Source organism: Neomonachus schauinslandi, chromosome 8, assembly GCF_002201575.2.
Source record: "Neomonachus schauinslandi chromosome 8, ASM220157v2, whole genome shotgun sequence".
Taxonomy (NCBI): Eukaryota; Metazoa; Chordata; class Mammalia; order Carnivora; family Phocidae; genus Neomonachus; species Neomonachus schauinslandi.
The window spans coordinates 10,845,968-10,858,399 of NC_058410.1; the positions used below are offsets into that span (position 1 = coordinate 10,845,968).

A 12,432-nucleotide genomic window follows, 5' to 3' on the forward strand; every position below is an offset into this window, starting at 1 on the left:
TTTACTTTTCTGTGATAATGTCTAAATATAACTTGAAAATGCCCGTTTGTTCCCAGGCATGCTGCAAACATTACTATGGTTTTCTGTAGGGTCGGGGTGGATGGGACACAGCTGTCCCACACTTGTCCTCTCCCATCCCCGCACCCACACTCCCATTTACAGCATTCACAAACAGGGGACGGCTGCTAGTCCTCATTCTGAGGATGTTCCTGCTCCCCTCTCTGTCTGCCTAAACCCAAGCTCACTCCAGTCCTGGTTCAAGGACAGCAGAGCTTCCACCTTCACCACACCCCAGAAACACTATCTATGGGACCTACCCCAAGATCTTTCCTGTAACAGACTGCCTGTAACAGACTTCTCAGTTGCCTTGTATTGTCATTTGACTCATGTACTAGTTTTTCATTTTTCATGTGTTATTTCTTCCCTCCCAAGTAGTCTAAAATGGCAACACCTACGCTTCGCACTTCTTTATGCCTCACTTAGCTCACAGCACAAGTGACTTAGGTTGTGCTGACTCAGTAACTCCACGGGAATGATGACTGATAACGTCAAGTAAAATCTTCTCGAAAATAAAAAGTAAAAATCACTGACCAATTTCTGTATTGATTCTGTACATAAATGCAGAAGACGCATGTAAAGCCAACGATAATATACAATACAACATTCTTGGTCAAGTTCTTCTAATGGCGTTAAAATCAGTTTAAATCAAAAACAGAAGAGCAAGACACTAAAGACTTTTCCTTCATTTCCTGTTCCTCTTCAAGCCAGAAAATACCAAGATTCTCAGTTACCACTGTCACCACTACCATGGAATCCAACTACCAAGGAAACACTGTTATCCCAGGTAACACACTGAAGGCTGGCAGTTGTGGGGACTTGCGCAGGGCTGCAGCACTCACGTAGAGCCAAGACCAGAACCCAAGTCTTCCTGACTCAGGCCCACAGTCCCCTGCACTACAGCTCGCATCCATGTATGGTCACGAAACTGAGGCAGGGAAAATGCAACCCAGCACCTAAAACCATTGTGTTTTTACTTGTACTAATGACAAGACAGTACCTATTTATGAAGACCTGAACTTCAAATTTGAGTATCAACACACCATAAGTTCCCCCTCGGTCAATACAGGAATATTTGCTACATTCGACAATGGTATGGGAAGATCAAGAAGTGGGATTCTAAGCCATCAGTCAAGGCAGAAAAGGCCGTTTGGTTGTTGGCTCTAAGAACCACGGTGCCCTCTAACCAGGAGGCCACCTGCAGTGAGGGAGGAGGAGCAGAGAGGGACCAAAATACTCATATACTGCCTCGGAAAGACGACCACCGTCAATATTTTTGGTTTGGGTTTCCTTAAGGCAAGTTATATAGAACATATCTATTTGTGGAACCACAGAATGAAATTTGAAGTAAGAGGGAGGGCAAGGGGATGAGGAAAAAAAAATGTAAAAATGGGATTGTAGGCAATTTTTTTTTTTAACTGTTTTTTTTTTTTTTTTTAAGATTTTATTTATTTATTCATGAGAGACAGAGAGAGAGAGAGAGGCAGAGGGAGAAGCAGGCTCCCAAGGAGCAGGGAGCCCGATATGGGACTCGATCCCAGGACCCTGGGATCATGACCTGAGCCGAAGGCAGACGCTTAACCATCTGAGCCACCCAGGCGCCCTGTAGGCAATTTTTATTTGTGCAGTTTTTATCTGAAAGAAACATGTTTTGATGTGTAATTTTATTTTTTTAAAGATTTTATTTATTTATTTGAGAGAGTGAGAGAGAGAGAGAGGGGCGGAGGGGTGGAGGGTCAGAGGAAGAAGTCGACTCCCTTCTGAGCAAGGAGCCTGACACAGGACTCGATCCCAGGTCCTTGGGATCATGACCTGAGCAGAAGGCAGATGCTTAATCAACTGAGCCACCCAGGCACCCCTTGATGTGTAATTTTAAATAAATAAATTTGTCACATATATATTATCCTTAAATGGGACAGGAGTTGAAGACACAGTATTTTTTCCTAACTATATTCTAAATTGAAAATACCACTGGATTTTCATTTTTCAGAAGATTAGCCATAAAATATTAATATGTTGTTACATACATATAAAGTGACTTCCATAAACTACCAATAAAAAGCAACATTCAGAAGCTGTGATTCTTAACCCTTAGACATACTTTAAAAAATGCATCCATCATGTACGTACACCCAAAATTAACATATAGTGTCAGAGGCCAATGAAATGTCCTCTAGAAACCCATCCAAAGACCTCCTGACCTGCATTATCAAATAATGACCAACATCTACCATGAATTTCCAAAGCACTTTAACACATTTCCATTTGATCACAATTCCTAAAATTCTCTGGATAAAGGATTCAGCAATGAAACAACGAAGCTTAGGACAGAAAAGAACCTCACTGGTTCATAGGTGATGTATGTGTGAACCCCCTAAGTTCTACAACCATGAAATGTTATGAATTCCTTCCTCCTAGTAACAAAAATCTGTACCTTGAAATTTACGTCCATTGGTTTCACTTAGGTCCTTTTGCACAATATTTGAAGACAGCCATATCTATTTCCTTTCTCTTAGCAGAATATGCCAATTCTTAGTCCCCTTAACACAAAAAATCTTACGGGGCGAACAAAGCCTACATTGGTATCCATGTGGCCCTGGGTCTGCATACTTGTCCGGCAGCCCCGTCATATTCCTGATCCATCTCATGAGCCGCAACGAAACCCCACTTCCCTCTCTTCTTCCATGATTCAGCTGGTTATTGACTCTAGAGGTAGAAGTTGGTCTGTATCTCTGCTTATTTTCATTTTGCTTATTTCTGGTCACTGTTCTACCCTGACATCTAACATATTAACTGTATCTCCTATCTTGACTTCAACCACCAATTAAATCACCATGCCATTTCATTCATGTCTTTGCCCATGTCACTGACAAAAATATTGAAGAGGTCAAGGAAGAGGACAGAGCCTTTGGCTAACCACTAGTGCCATTCATAAAGACTGACATAAATCCAGGCATCAGCATTCTTGGAGCAAGAGAAACCTTGGGAAAATCCTTTCCACTGATGCAAAGCACTCTGCCGATTCACTTACTACACTTACTATGCAAACACAGATATCTACCTTGGGCGACAACCTCTTCCCTGCTTCAAATTCCTCCATCTTTTTCATATAAAATAAACAGTCCACGGTTTAGAAAAACACTTAGAATTCTAGACAATAAGGTATAAGGGAAAGGGAGGGAGTTTAGAGTCAGACAAACCTGGGTGTGAATCCTTCCTATACAACTTACTAGCTGCGTAACTTAGGCTCACGTTTTAATAGAGTACAGTCATGTTCACAGCTTTTGTTGCTAGGGGATTAAATGAGGTACCACCACAGGATTTATCACACAGTAAGAGCTTCCTAAATCTTTTTTTTTTTTTTCTTTTCGTCTTAACAAATTAGCAAATTGAAGTCAGAGTGAAATCACTCAATTATTTATTTTCTTGTCTCCCAGCATACTGTTAATTAAAGGTAAAAATTTTGTTTTATTCATCTTTGTGTACCTAGCACTTAGCACAATGCCTGGCATCATTAACATTTGTTGAACAGAAAAAGCAATGACATGCTTAACACCACGTGGCCAGTTAAACAATAGGACTCTAATTGGAATGTAGGCTTCTTGACAGTCAATAGGTGCAAGAGGTAAATAACCATGCATCACTGCAGACAATGCTTCACTTTTCACAAGTTCACATAAGCCATAGCTTCCATTACCTCCTCATGTCTGCGTCCCCCAAATATGTCTCCCTTGGCTGGTTCCCTGAGCCCCAGAGCTCTACACCCAACTGCCACCCAACATTCCTGCCTGGATGTGTAGGATACTCCCCACCTGTTTCTGATCTCCGTGGAAAAGACCCCTACCCAGATGGACAAGTTAGAATCCAGGGATGCATTCTGACTCCTTCCTCTCCCACCACAGCCATCCTTCACCAAATCCAGTCAGCTGGACCAACCATCCCTGCCAAAAGGAAATCTCCCTCTCCGACCATACTGGCCTCTATGGGGCTTTAGAAAAACCATATGCTTTCCCACCACTGGACTTTCAACTACACTGTTCCCTCCACGTAGAAGGAGCTCTATGCTCCTGCAGAACTCAGAAAACCCTGTGCTTTTCCTTCACGGCACTCAGTAAAGCCTACCCAGAATATTTATTTGTGTGACTATTTGATAAATGTCTGTCTCCCCAACTGGACTGTCCCACAGGAATAGGAATGATGAAGTGAGAAGACAAATATTAAGCCCATTTATAGCTATCATCTAGATACCACAGAATAGGTCCAGAAAATAAGACTATCTAGGTTCCCCAATTTGGGGTGGATTTTTATAAACTGGCAAAACCTATTATTTGCCTAATCCCCCAAGCTCAGCAACTTGTTAAGTCAATTCAATGTGTAAATTACTGTCTGAACCATACTCTTAATTTAGCAAATGTAATAATTTTATGAATAAACCAAAGTGTATATATATATTTTTATTTCAAGAGCAGATTAGATCTAAAGGGAATATCAAAATAGTAATGGTATATATTTCTATTTTCCCTAGATTTGTTATTTCTCACCACCCAAAAAAAAAAAAAAAAACTGTAAACTATTACCATGGCTTTAAATATTTCTAAAATTTACATCTCTAAGTATACACCATCATTCATATTCATGTGTCACTACTGACAACTTAGTAGCAGACTTATTTAAGAAAGAGAAATAATATAGTATATTTCCCATATAAATACAGATTGAAGTCAAGAGAGGAAGTTTTTGTGGGAATATGTCAAATTTCAACCTCATCCCTTTTAGCTGTGTGATGCTGAAGAGAGTCACCACTTAAGTTCTCTGCATCTCAGTTAACTCATCTGAACACCAAGAACGCTACCAGTATCACTATAGAGCTGTTATACAATTGGAGATATTGTAGTTAAGTCCTTGGCACATAACAGGCTTTTAATAGGGGTAGATGTTATTATAATCATTATTACGTGAAAGCGTAACTCCACAATAATCACTATGAGGCACGGATACTCCCCACCCCTCTGCTAATGTGCAGAAGACAGACGCTGCTAATCAATCCTAGAATTCATTTTCCTAAAGTCCAGTAAACCTCAGGATCTTTCACCCTGTACGGTGGCAGGAAGCCACTACCAATTATCAGATTTTGCAAACAAGCAGAAGCCAACTTGCTGTGTCTACTACAAGGGAAAAGCATAAAGTCTGACATTGGGTAGACCTGAGTTCATAATCCTCTCTTGCTGCCGACTAGCCATGAACTGCTGGGTAAATTATTCCAGGGCTCTAAGCCTCAGTTTTCCCACCTTCAAGGGAAGTTAAGACCTCCCTCAAAAACACAACCATTCTAAAGATGTTTGGTATGTGATCTGCATGGATAATCAAGTCCAAGGACATGTGAGAGTGGCACAAGACAAACCGAGAAGTTACTGGTTTCCCCAGCAATCGCCATGGTTACCAACATGTCTGTTTCAAACTATTTTATTAACTTTTTAAAATCAACTTTAAAATTGCATTAAAGACAATGCCAGTACAAATATTACGAATGTTAACAACTGATTTACCTATCTCTAGACAAAAAGTGCTTGCAGTGCTTGATACACAGGCTACCAGTCCCTGGTGCAAACATGCTTCCTGGAGACATGGCCCTATTAAAGATCCACTTTATCAGAGCCATAATTAAGTTAAAGCATATATTGGTGCTAGTGTACTGTGACCGTTCAAAGAAAAAAAAAGTTAATATGACTAATATACAGTTGACTCCTTGAATAACATGGGGGTTACGGGCACTGACCCCACACAGAACCAAAAATCCACATACAAGTTTTGACTCTCCCAAAACTTAACTACTATTAGCCTACTCTTGACCAGAAGCCTTACCAATAATACAGTCAATTAACACATATTTTGTATGTTATATGTATTGTATATTCCATGTTATATGTATATATACACCATATTCTTACAAAAAGTAAATCAAAGAAAAGGTTATTAAGAAAATCATAAGGAGGGACACCTCGGTGGCTCAGTCAGTTGAGTGTCAGACTCTTGATCTCAGCTCAGGTCTTGATCTCAGGGTGTGAGTTCAGGCCCTACACTGGGCTCCACACTGGGCTTGGCCCCCACTTACAAATTTTTTTTTTTTAAGAAAATCATAAGGAAAATACATTTATAGTACTATGTTCATCAAAAAAAATCCACATATAAATAGCTCCATGCAGTTCAAGGCCACTGTTCAGTACAGACTGAAAAAGGGCAATTCAACGCATATATAAGGCCTAGGCAGGGATCCTACACTGAAGGAAAGAAGACTGCTACAGAGATGCTATTAGGACAGTGGACAAAATCAGAATATGGACTGCAGTTCAAGTATTGCACCCAAGTTAAATACCCCAAGAGCACTGAGGTCTGTAAAAGAATAACCTCATCCCAAGAAATATGCTCCAGGAAACACACTGGCACATAGGAAGGAGTAAATGGGCAGGGTGGATGCAAGGAACTCTCAAATGATCCTGAGAAAATACAATGTAGGTAGATAGGTAGGTGGGTAAAAGTAAATGTAACAAAGTGTTCAAAACTGATGTATCCAAGTAAAAAGTAAATGGGACTTGTCTGCACTGTTCTTGAGACTTTCTTGTAAATTTGAAATTATTTCAAAATAAAAGCTAAAAGAAGGGGGGCAAAAAGAAACTGAAAACCAGAACCATCACCACACCTTTCCTCTGCAAGGAGGGCTGCAGCCCCTCAGAATTGAGAGCCCCTAATGACCGCATGGTGTCAATGGAGCCAATGGGGTCACTGGCAGGCTTAAAACCTAAGGGGGTGGGGCGACGCCAAAAGGAGGAAAGTAGCGGAAAGGAACATGCAGAACCAGAAGAGTCAGAACACCAGGAGAGCACACACAGAAAAAAGAAGGGTACGTGGTAAGGTATTACTGGGGAGGAGGATGGGGCTGCAGTACTTTTCCTAAATGTACTAAAGGGGGCAAAACACACGCTGAATATATGTAATATTTTAAATATGTTTTTAAAAATAATCCTCGGAAGGAGCTCCAGGCTGGCTGAGTCAGAAAACTGATTTGACTCTTGACCTCGCAGTTGCGAGTTCAAGCTCCACATGGGGTGCAGAGATTACTAAAAAAAAAAAACATAGTTAAAAAAAAAAAGAAAGCCTTTAAAAAAAAAAAAAAAAAAAATCCTAGGAAAACTCCCCCCACAAAAAAAAATTTTTTTAATTAAAAAGAAAAAAAAAACCTTCCAGGTTAAAAACCTGCTCTGGTAGAAACCCTTTCCCACAAATCACATTTTCATGTTATCACCCTCAACTTTCAAGATGTAATAAGGCTTCTGCCCCCTCAGGTTTCTTACTATGCTTTTTAAAAGATCTCAAACCAGCCATTAAAGATGTGAAATGTGCCATCTTTAACCCAGAAACCTCCCTTATTTGTTTTTGTAAGTTTCAAAAAGTGCTTTTATAACCCTCACTTTTCACATGTGATCCTGCTCCTTCCTCTTCCCTAAAAAGGATATAAACAGACCTGGTCCCCTAGCAGTGCCTCCCAGGTCAGGGGGCCCTCTGTCAAATTCTCTGGTTTAAAATAAGGAGAGCAACCATCCAAATGAAAACATAACCAGTATTTTTAAATCTCAGTACAAATAAAAAAAGCGAATTATCCCAAAACTGTGGTTGATAAAGCTTCCATTAGAGGAAGGAGAGGGTTCAGAGACAGCCAACTACGTAACAGTTTAACTGCTTGCTATGGCAGGTGGAGCCTAACTCTCCCAAATATCCAGCCATCGGGCCCTCTTTGGTAAGCAGCGTGGGGTCAAGAGCACAGACTCTGGAATTAAGGCAGCCTGGCCTGCACGGTGGGTGCACTTACTGTGTGATCTCAGGCAGATCCTGCAAATTCTCTGCACTTAAGCTTCCTCCTCTGAAAAGTTGGGATTATAATAGTAACCACCTCATAGCATTGTCATAAGTAAGAAATAACATAGTAGATACAAAACACAGTGCTTGGCACATAGTAACTGCTCAAGTGTGAGAGCTTGTTGCTCGTGAGCAATCTCATACCTGTGAGCCTCACAACTGCTCACATGGGAAGCGAGAGATTGCATGATGAGCCCTTACAGCCCCTTCCTGTTCATGCATTCCGTAATTCTAGAATCAGCCTTCCTCCCTGCTACAACTTCCAACTGTCATGGTTAAGTATCAAAAGGAATGAGGACAGTTAGAGATATTTCTCCTTTCTGCCCCATTCTTTGACCAGAAATCTTACCAATAAACTGCCCGAAAAGTCAAAAGGCAGGGAAAGGGCTACAAAGAGGTCTAAAGAATTCAAAACCCAGAGGTTCAATGCCCAAATAATCAAGGCTCACCTTCAGATGCCACACCTGCCATCTGCCCGTCTTCAATAATGAGCCTAGACAGCCCTTCTGCACACCTCCGTGCCAATGCGCTAAGGCACACCCCCTTCTACAACGCCCTTGCACCCCACACACCTTTGGCACCTGTAAACTGAAGAAACTCTTCCTAGTTCCAGAAAGCACGAGATAAAGTATTCTGCCTTCTCTGGGCTCCCACCATGCGCTGCCACTATCTCATTTAATCGATAATAAACATCTATCACAACCATTTGCAATCCTGCTTACACGGCCTCTCTCATCAGTGAGCACCTGAAGGGCAGAAATGGTGTCTTCCTCAACCTAATTCTCCTTACAGCCCAACTTCTCATACACAGTGAACATTTATTGTTCCTATTACTTCATTAATAAAAAAAAATTTAAAAAAACCTCAAGTGCAGCTTAACCCTTGCCTCTCCAAGCCACCTTCTCCTAAATAATATTGTGCTGTCTTCTAGATATGTCAACTATATGTAATGAAAACTACAAAACCAGATCCCGAGTCTGGCTTGTAACAGGCACTTAACGAATGTTTAGTATATGAATCTGAGAAAGACATCCAGCTGTGTCTCCTATTCCCAGTGTGACTTCTCCTGGATTCAAATTATAATGCTCCAAACATAGGCATTTTTTATTTCCAGCCTATAATGTTACTATTTCTAATATTCTTACAACACCATTTCCTAAACCATGTTTATAGCTGTTACTGTAATTAAGAATGGAAAACGTCTAGGCTGCTGGGGAATCAGAGATGGATCTGACCCAGGATCCCCCACCTCTAGGGACACTGTAGCCCAGTGGGGGCAAAGTAATCTCTACACCCAGCATGGGGTTTGAACTCACAACCCTGAGATCAGGAGTCACATGCTCTACAGACTGAGTCAGCCAGGCACCCCTAGTCTGTTCATTTCTGACAGAGGTGTATAAAATCTACTTTGATTGTGGGTTTGCCATTTTTCCTTTTTTTTTTCAATCAGTTTTGCCTTATATACTTTGAAGCTATGTTGCTAGGAGCATAAAGTTTCATGACTGTTATAAAAAAAAAAAAGGGAAAATGTCTATAAAGCAGATGCCACTCTTTAAGATTCAGAATATAAGTTAGCATAATAAAAGTCTAAAACATCCTACATAGAAAAAAAAAAAAACCTGTTTAACTTGGTTGCACCCAAACCTGTCTGGGCAAGTTTTTGTTTTTCAAGTAGAACACAGGAAAACACAAACCAGAATGACAATAATGCATTCCATTTTCATTGTTAGCTAGGTCTATGTAGCTAGACAAACAAGCAAAGAGTAAATATGTGTGTGTGTGTGCATGCATAAGGCTTCTATGCCCACTAGGGTGACAGGATGACACAGTGCTTAGCTTACCTGTGGAATTTTATATAGAGCTGGGCAGTAAGAGCAACAACAAGGTATTTTTATACATAGCTGGATAGAAGGAGTAACAACAAGGTATGCTGGTCATATATCCTCAGCATTTATGGCAAATTATTAATCAAGTCCCACCTGAAACAATTTGTTAAATTGATTTTAATCACTGGGCCTCTCATGTGAAGCTTTGTATAATCAGCATTTCATTTACAAAATTAATTGCCTGATTGATTCTCTGGAGGCAGTTGCTGTCATTACCCTGCTGTCATAACTTCTGAGTAGGGTGTCACAACATGAAATTCTGACAGTATGAAAAGCACTGCTATTTTAAAAATGGGTGAGGGGAGAAAGGGATAAAGTAGGAAAACCAAAGAAGTCACATTACCCCCTTCAGCCTGAGAGAAACTTGAAAGTGTTTCACAGTAAGTACACTCTATACCAATACCTATCTGCTAACTTAACTAATATACAAATCTAGGGTTGGGGCATGAAAGATTTTTATATCTGAAAACAGTAACTAGAATGTAAAGGCACCAGAGTTCAATTTTAACCTGTGTTACAAAATTAGTACACCTTGATATAGAAACAGTCTCGACCAGAAATTTTAGTTTACAACTAATACCAAAATATATCCAATGTAAGCATGTCCAAAACACACATAAGCACACATTCATTCAGTCTTTCAAAAACATTTGTGTCTATTATTGTTAGATACACACACTTTTTATATTTAGTTTATTGCTGACTATTTAACAGTCTATTACAGTAATTGATGTTCTTCACCTAAAAATCTGTTATCACAATCAACTGACAAAAATTAGGCTAAAGAGTACTTTTCATGTAAAAGAAAAGGGTAAGACAAGTATAGAACGGGGAGGAAAGAGGAACTTTTTAAAAGTTATTGAATATCATTACAGGTGAAACTGCATGCGCCTGGGTGACTCAGTCCATTCAGCACCCCGGCTCTTGATTTTGGCTCCGCTCAGGATCTCAGGGTCCTGGGATCAAGCCTCCCCCCACCCGCCGCAGGGTTCCACACTCAGCGGGGAGTCTGCTTGGGAAGACTCTCTGTCCCTTTCCCTCTGCCCCTCCCCCCCCACTCATGATCCCCCTCTCTCTCTCTCAAATAAATAAATAAATCTTTAAAAAATAAATAAATCCTTTAAAAAAAAGTGACACTGCATTACTTGTATGTTTTCAAACGAAAATGCAAAGGCATCAAGCCAGCCTAAGATCCAATTTTTCTTTTCCCTTAATTTGCCTTTTCAGAAAGGATGCCCAATTCTGCAAAAGCCCCTAAGTCTTGCCTTCTCCCAGCTCAGAGTAGCATTTCCCACAATCTCAAGATACCAAGAAGGCAAGGTAGACCACACAAAGCCAAGCTGTCTTCGAATGCATAAAATAACTTTCACAGTATGGGGGGGAGGAGGCTCATTTAAAACAATCCCCATTCAGTGCAATCCCATTCCAAATAAGGTCTCTTTTAAATGAATTTAAAAGAGGCATCCTCGGGAAACTAGATGTAATTTACCTTCCTTTCAGTACACTGAATTTTGATTCCTATGTACAGCCACAGATTTCATTTAAAAAGAAGGATCACTTCATAAATTTGCTGTTATCTTGTGACCAAAGGTGTTTTGTTTGCTGGCTTGGTAAAGAGAGCTAATTGGGACATTATACCCACTCCCATAATGCAGGTTACATAACAAATTTATGGTTAGAAAACATAAAGGCAAAGTCTCCCCAGCACAAACACCTTGGAAGGGCATAGAAGGGCAGGCCCCTCCTGGACCTCTGAGCCACATTTTACTCCCCTGCAGAATAAGAGCAATGGTCGGTCTCTAATTTTCACTTGGCTCACAGGGATGTGCTAAGTGTTGATAAGGTTAATGTCTACAAAGTGCTTTAAGTTCTGGGGAAAAAGGCTTTATAAAAGCATAATAGATGCCTAGGATCACTCCTTAAGCTACACACACGTTGTTTCGGAAAAATAGGGTTCACAAATTCAAACGTGTATCGATTTAACACCTTTCATTACAAAAGAACCAAATAAAGGGAAGGCAGAGAAATCTTATACATAGGCAAAGGGGGTGAAGGCTTCACCTAAACATTTAATGCCTGCATCACCACCAATTAGGACAGGACTCCATAGTACGTCAGAAATAGTTCAGAGCAGGAATTCTCAAGTGAAAATGGGTGGATGTTAGCTACAGAAACAGGAATGGGGGCTGGGTGAGGGTGCAATTGAAAATGTATATTCAGGGTGATAAAATTTTCTATTTGGGGAAAAAGGGGAAAGTACTGTTTTTATAACATACCATGTAAAAGTAGCTTGATAAAATAACCTCACTTGTTGAGGATTTGAAGGAAAAGTCTAGCTTCTGTCTTCTCAAGGGAAGTGGGGAATAGGGCCCTAGTCTTTTGGGATGATACATCTTGAATGCTGGAAGAGGTGCAAGGAAAATTATGTTTATCAAAAGGAGGCAGGAGTTAGAAAAGGTTAAGAAACAAAGATTCAGATAAAAGAGCAAACAAGAGGCCAGATCCACTCATTCATTCAACATTGTTTAAACTGAACAACTATTAAAGTGCAAGTCACAATGAAAGATATCAGACGTAT

At 40.3% G+C, this 12,432-nt stretch overlaps 1 protein-coding gene across 1 annotated transcript in view; it reads right to left on the bottom strand.

The window, feature by feature from the left end:
• The window catches only part of ARID1B (AT-rich interaction domain 1B), a 440,657-nt gene that overhangs the window by 397,236 nt on the left and 30,989 nt on the right, over positions 1–12,432 (bottom strand). The window lies entirely within an intron of this gene.